The 6,000-nt window shown below is 50.7% G+C and overlaps 1 pseudogene; it reads right to left on the reverse strand.

Moving 5' to 3' along the window:
- Nucleotides 1-5,618, reverse strand: part of LOC101832579 — a 45,640-nt pseudogene extending 40,022 nt beyond the window's left edge.
- Nucleotides 5,619-6,000: the final 382 nt, after the last annotated feature.

The following is a 6,000-nucleotide window of genomic DNA, read 5'->3' on the forward strand; positions in this document are numbered from 1 at the left end:
ACAACATACTTTGTCTTGTTTTGAGAAAGGGCTTTGTGTAGCCCATGCTGGCTTTGAACTCCTGATATTCTTGGCTCTTCCTCTAAAGTGTTGGGATTGCAAATATGTGCTACCACATCCAGCTTTTAATTCTGTAGTAATGTTTTTTTGGTGAATGTCTGTGTGGTGTATGTGTGTGGTGTATGCACATGTCTGTGCAGGTGTGTGTGCCTGTGCATGCGTAGAGACCGGGGAGAGTGTCTGGGGTTCTCCTTATCCTGTTCCTTTGAGGTAGGGTCTCCATCTGAATCTTGAACTCACACTGTGTTTCCCCCTAGCTAGGCTGGTAACCAGCAAGCCCCAGGGATGCTGGCATCTTTGCCTTCACATCCCTGGGTTGCAGGTGAGCAGGAGACACTCCTGGCTTGTTAAGTGTTTGCTGGGATCTAAACCTAGGCTCTCATGGTTATACAGCAAGCATTCAACCACTAAGCCTTCCTTTCAGCCCTGACCTGTATCTTTTGAGATAGAGTCTATCTTAGTTAGGGTTTCTATTGCTGTGAAGATACACCATGACCACAGAAATTCTTATAAAGGAAAGCATTTACTTGGGGTGGCTCGCTTACAGTTGAGAGATTTAGTCCATTATCATCATGGTGGGACATGGTGGCATGCAGGCAGACATGGTACTGGAGGATCCCACAGGCAACAGGAAGTGAACTTCGAAACTGGGTGTGGCTTAAGCATATACAAGACCTCAAAGCCTACCTCCACAGTGACACATTTCTGCCAACAAGGCCACAGCACTATGAAGTGACTTTTCCTTTGGGGGCCATTTTCTTTCAAACCACCACAGGGTCTCACTTTGTAGTCCATGCTGGTCCACAACTCATAATCTCCCAAGTGCTGGGTAATGTGAGTGTCCTGCTTGGCACAGCCTGCCATCAAGACAACAGCCCCGAGATCAGCCTGTCTGTCTGTTCAGCTGAGCCCATGGGTGGTGCAGGGAGCAACTGTTTTTCTCCTGGAGAGGTGGGCAAGCTGGCACCTTCATCCCCAGACAGGTTTGCCCTCTTCATCAGTCTGTTCAATCAATCTGTCCCATCCACTGGCTAGTGGTGACAGTGAACAAGATGAGGACGCTGAGGCTCAGGGAGTGACTTGCCTTCATGGCACAGCATGGGCAGGGCTGGGCAAGGCAGGGCCAGCTCTCTGTTTGCAGATCTCGGCTTCTGTGAGCCCGTTCTGGTCCTTGGCCACCACTGTGATGGGCTTCACAGCCTGCACTGCAGGGAAGGTGACCTGTGCCTACCTCACATGCCATTTTCCCCCAGTGGCAACAACCTTGCTGCTCCTCAGCTACTCACAAGGTTGACACTTCAAGAGTACCCTCCTACAGGAAGCCTTCCCTGACTGCTAGGCCCCCAGGGGCTTCTGGAGCTCCACTATCAGGAGAGGATGCCTGGGACCCACCGTCCAGCTAGCTTGTTCCTTTCCAGGTATTGCTCACTGCAGAGCCGATGCCTGACCTGGAGAAGGTCCTGGGTTCCAGCACCAGCACTACAAAAACCCAAACAGCTACACGCTTGATGGGCTGGTGTAGATACTGCAGTTGCCAGGGTCAAAGCTTGGGCCAGGGCATCCCTGACTGCTGGGCTTCCCATCCTCAATAGGCCAATTAAACAGACAAGTGACAGTGAAAAGCAGAGACAGGAAGAAAGACAGAGAGGTCCTGTGACAACTTGGGGTCCTCGCCCCCCAAGTCACCTTCAGGATCCTGACATGAAGTTTCAATCCAGGACCAGAGGCCTGCATAACTGAGGGCCCCATCGGGGTGTGGCCCCGCCCAGTTTCATTGTCTGGGTCCTAGTCCCTCCTGAAGGTGGACTGACAAGTTCACAACTATGTAAAGTCTCTCCCTGGGAGTCAAGTTCCTCTAGCTGCATCTGGCTTCCCTCCTCAGCATGAGATCCTCGGGGAACTGCAGTTTCTTGGGGACCACTGTTTCTATAGTCTGGCAGCCAAAGGGAGCAGGGAGGGACACAGTATCTCGCTTGGCTCCTTTCAGGATGGCACAGTGTCCCCTGGGAGGAGAGCACCCTAGGCTTTGACTGCCCAACATGAGACAGTTGCTTTTGTAGCTACAAAGTGCCCCAGTGTGTCCCCAGAGATGAGAATTCTGGGGTGATAGTGAAAGGCCTGAAGTTATCAGGCTGAATACCCCGTGACTGTCCCAAGCGCAATAACCAGACAGTTGGATGCAAACTGCAAGAGGTTTGTTGTTCACACAGGCGTCTGCGGACACTCCAGCAGCCTTAGCTAGCTGAGCGTGCCAGGCTTTAGGACAGTTTTCTTTTTATGTACATAATTTTGGCAAGCAATAGGGGTATTGTAAAAAGTGGAGCCACTGCAGGTGCAGATCTGGGCAAGCAATAGGGGTATTGTAAGAAGCACGGGCATAATTCATCCTTCCTGGAGAAACCACAAGGTCAAAATTAAACTTATCTTAACAGCCTGCCGGTGTCCTGCATCAGCACTCTGGACCAGATGTTCTTTTTAATCGGACACCTTGTTCCCTGTCTGGGGGACCTTGGGGAATTTTCCACTGAGGCGACCTTCTGACCCTCAAAGAAGGGGGGGTGTATTGAGGTTTTTCAATAGCAAGGGACTCAAAGGACTTGAGAAGCCACTAGGTCACAGGTATCTGCCAAGTGCTCAGTTGGGTCCAGCCTGGCCTCCAGTGGAACCCTGGAGCAGATGACTCATGCTCTAAGCATGTCCTCTCAGAGTGAAGCTTGTGGATGTGGGTGTGGTGCACAGGGAAGCCAGTCTGCCTGGAGCTGGAGCAGGTGGATGCCCTGCGGAGGCTGAGGCAGTGGGGGCAGGCCTGGGTTGTTTCACCCAGGAAATAGCCTTGTGTGGGTGTCGGGCTGAGTTCCCCACCTAAGTCAGCAGCCATTGCGGTGGAAACAGCCCTGGAGTCACGTGAGCTGTTCCTTCCTCCTCTATCCCAGGTGTCCAGAGAGGGAGGAGCCTGCCCTCTCCAGTGGACCCCCACAGCACTGTCCCAGGTTCACAGAGGCCCCAGAATGCCCATGTCACTGTCTTTGTAGGTCACCTGACCTGACTTTCAGGAGCAGCCCTGGGTGAAAGTCTGGGCAGGACTTACAAAGATTGGTTTGAGAACATAGTGGTCTCCATGAACCAGTTGGTGCCAGGCATCAACAACCTTTTGTGATACCAGGTGGTGACTCCACAGCTACTAGGGGGAAATAAAGAGCCCACTGAGAGGTGTTTGTGCGTTCGAGAGAGAGAGAGAGAGAGAGAGAGAGAGAGAGAGAGAGAGAGAGAGAGAGAGAGAGATGCTGTTTCCCAAAGATGGGAGGGTGGAGGGTGGGGGAGCTTTTCTCTTAATTAGCTGCAGGTTTACTGGTATTTCCTGGCAACTCCTCACAGGCCTGGCCCTGGGGGTGCTAGGATTAATGAAAACACAGGACTCCCAGCTATGCCTGAATGTCTGATAGGCAAATGGCTTTAAAGGATATAGATATATATTTATGTATATATATATATAATTTGTATTTTATTAACATCGATGTTTTGTATGCATGTATGTCTGTGTGAGGGTGTTGGATTCCCTGGAACAGAAGATACAGACAGTTGTGAGCTGCCATGTGGTTGCTGGGAATTGAACCTGGGTCCTCTGGAAGAACAGCCAGTGCTCTTAACTGTTGAGCCATGTCTCCAGCCCCACAAATGACTTTTTGAGTGTATCCTGTGTCACACTGAAGCAACCTTGGTACTGGAAGTTAACCATTGTTAACCTGGCATTCAAATTGAGCTGGGGATCATCTGTGATTCCCTGTCACATGTTTATAATCCCAGCACTTGGGAGGTCAAAGCAGAAGGATTGCCATGAGTTTAAAGCCAGCCTTGGCTACATAGTGAGTTTCAGGCCAACTTGGTCTCCATAATAAGAGGGACTTTTGGGTTCTTAATCTCATTAATGAGAGAATTTAAGAATGGTCTCAAATTAGAGTGGAAAGAAAAGGCTCCAGGGCCGGTCTGCTGCAAACCTTAGCAGCTGCCGGAAGGCAGAGACGGGGAGAGAAGAGGAAAAAACCCTCCTGTTTGAGGGCACAGAGGTCAGCCACATGGCAGACAAGCAGCCTCCCTTTGTCAGGGAGGGAGCTTCCGAGAAAGACTCCATTCCCAGTTTGCTTCCTATTGCTGTGGTAAACGCTGGCCTTTAGCAGCTCCAGAAGGGACGGGTTTACTTCAGCTTACAGCTCTTGGGTCACACTCCACCACCGAGGGAAGTCAGTGCTGGGACCTGGGGGCCGGCGTGGAAGCAGAGGCCACAGGACGTGATTCCCATGGCTTGCTCAGTCTGCTTTCTGACATCGCCTAGGCCCACCTGCCCTGTAATGGCCTCACCCACAGAGGACTAGGCCATCCCACACCCATCATCAACAAAATGACTCAGTCACAGGCTCACCTAATGGAGGCTTTTCCTCAGCCTTGTGTCAAGTTGACAAAAGCAACTGTCACGGATCATGCAAGGAAGCCCAGAGTGCTAGGGAAGGCATCCTTAGAGAGGAGCCGGAAGAGGACGAAGTTACACTCTCCTAGTGATTCAGAGAAGCAGGTTGAGTCACAGCTGCATGACTGCCCTGTGTAGGAGCTTGCCAGGAGCCAGGGATTCTGGGAAGGAAAACTGCCTTATCCCTCTAAAGGAATAATATTGCATTTCCCCTTCAGACTTAATTTACTTTATTTTCCTTGTGGTGGTCCCCTGATCAGAGACTCTGGTGTGAGTTTTCACAAAACGGTCACTGAATTCCTGATGAGGAGACTTGGTGAAGCAGTCTCTTGCCAGAGGTCAGGGGTCAGGAAGTTGTAGGTCTTGGAGATGGCATCAAAGGTAGCCTTTAATCCCAGCACTCGGGAGGCAGAGGCAGGCGGATCTCTGTGAGTTCGAGGCCAGCCTCCAAAACAGTACAGAGAAACCCTGTCTTGTAAAACCAAAAAAAAAAAAAAAAGAAAGAAAGAAAAGAAAAAGGTAGCCTTGGCAAAGTTGCCCAAGGTGACAGTGCCCCTGGCTGATATGTAGCAGTCAACAATACTGGCCAGCAGCAGCAGCTTCTTGGGGACAGGAGCAGAGATGATGCCAGTGCCTGAGGTTGGGGGAATGGGGTTAGACCCACCAACACAGAGCCACAGTGGCCTGGCATCTTGCGTAGAACAGTGTGGGGCTGGCCAATCTTGTTCCCCCGGTAGCCTCTCTGCACGGGGACAATGGAAAGCTTGGCCAAGATGATGGCCCCTCGGATGGCAGTGGCTACCTCCTTGGAGCATGTTACACATAGACCAACATAATCACTGTAGTCTCCAATAGTGACAAAAGCCTTGAACCTGGTCTGGTGGCCAGCCTGAGTATGCTACTATACTGGGATGACCACCTCATTCTTTAGGGATTCACCCAGGAAAAAGTCAATAATCTCAGATTCCTTAATGGGCAGGGAGAACTGGTATGTCTCCTCCAGGGACTTGGTCTTCTTGTCTTTGACCAGGAGGCCCTGCTTGGTGATGGGTACCCACTCCTTGTCTTGGACTTTACCTCCATTGGCCTCCACCATTATCTGTAATGGGACATTTCCTGTCCAGACCACCTGGTCCCAAATAACCGACTCAGAGGCTTCATGTGAATTATAAATGCTCGGCCAATAGTTCAGGCTTGCGACTAGCTAACTCTTACACATAAATTAAGCCATTTCTATTAATTTATGTATTGCCACGCGGCTTGTGGCTTCACCTGTCCTCTAGCATGTCTTGCTTTCTGGGCAGTGGTTGGCTGGAATCTCTCTTGACTCCACCCTCCTTCTTTCCATCATTCTCAGTTTGGCTTTCCTGCCCAGCTTTTTATTAACCAATACATATTCACAGTGTAGAAAGAGTTGTTCCACAGCAACAGTCACAGCCTCAACCACAACCAAGCTGCTGTGGAATCCTCCCCGGAAG

Source organism: Mesocricetus auratus, unplaced genomic scaffold (assembly GCF_017639785.1).
Source record: "Mesocricetus auratus isolate SY011 unplaced genomic scaffold, BCM_Maur_2.0 Super-Scaffold_100007, whole genome shotgun sequence".
In the NCBI taxonomy this organism is placed as follows: Eukaryota; Metazoa; Chordata; class Mammalia; order Rodentia; family Cricetidae; genus Mesocricetus; species Mesocricetus auratus.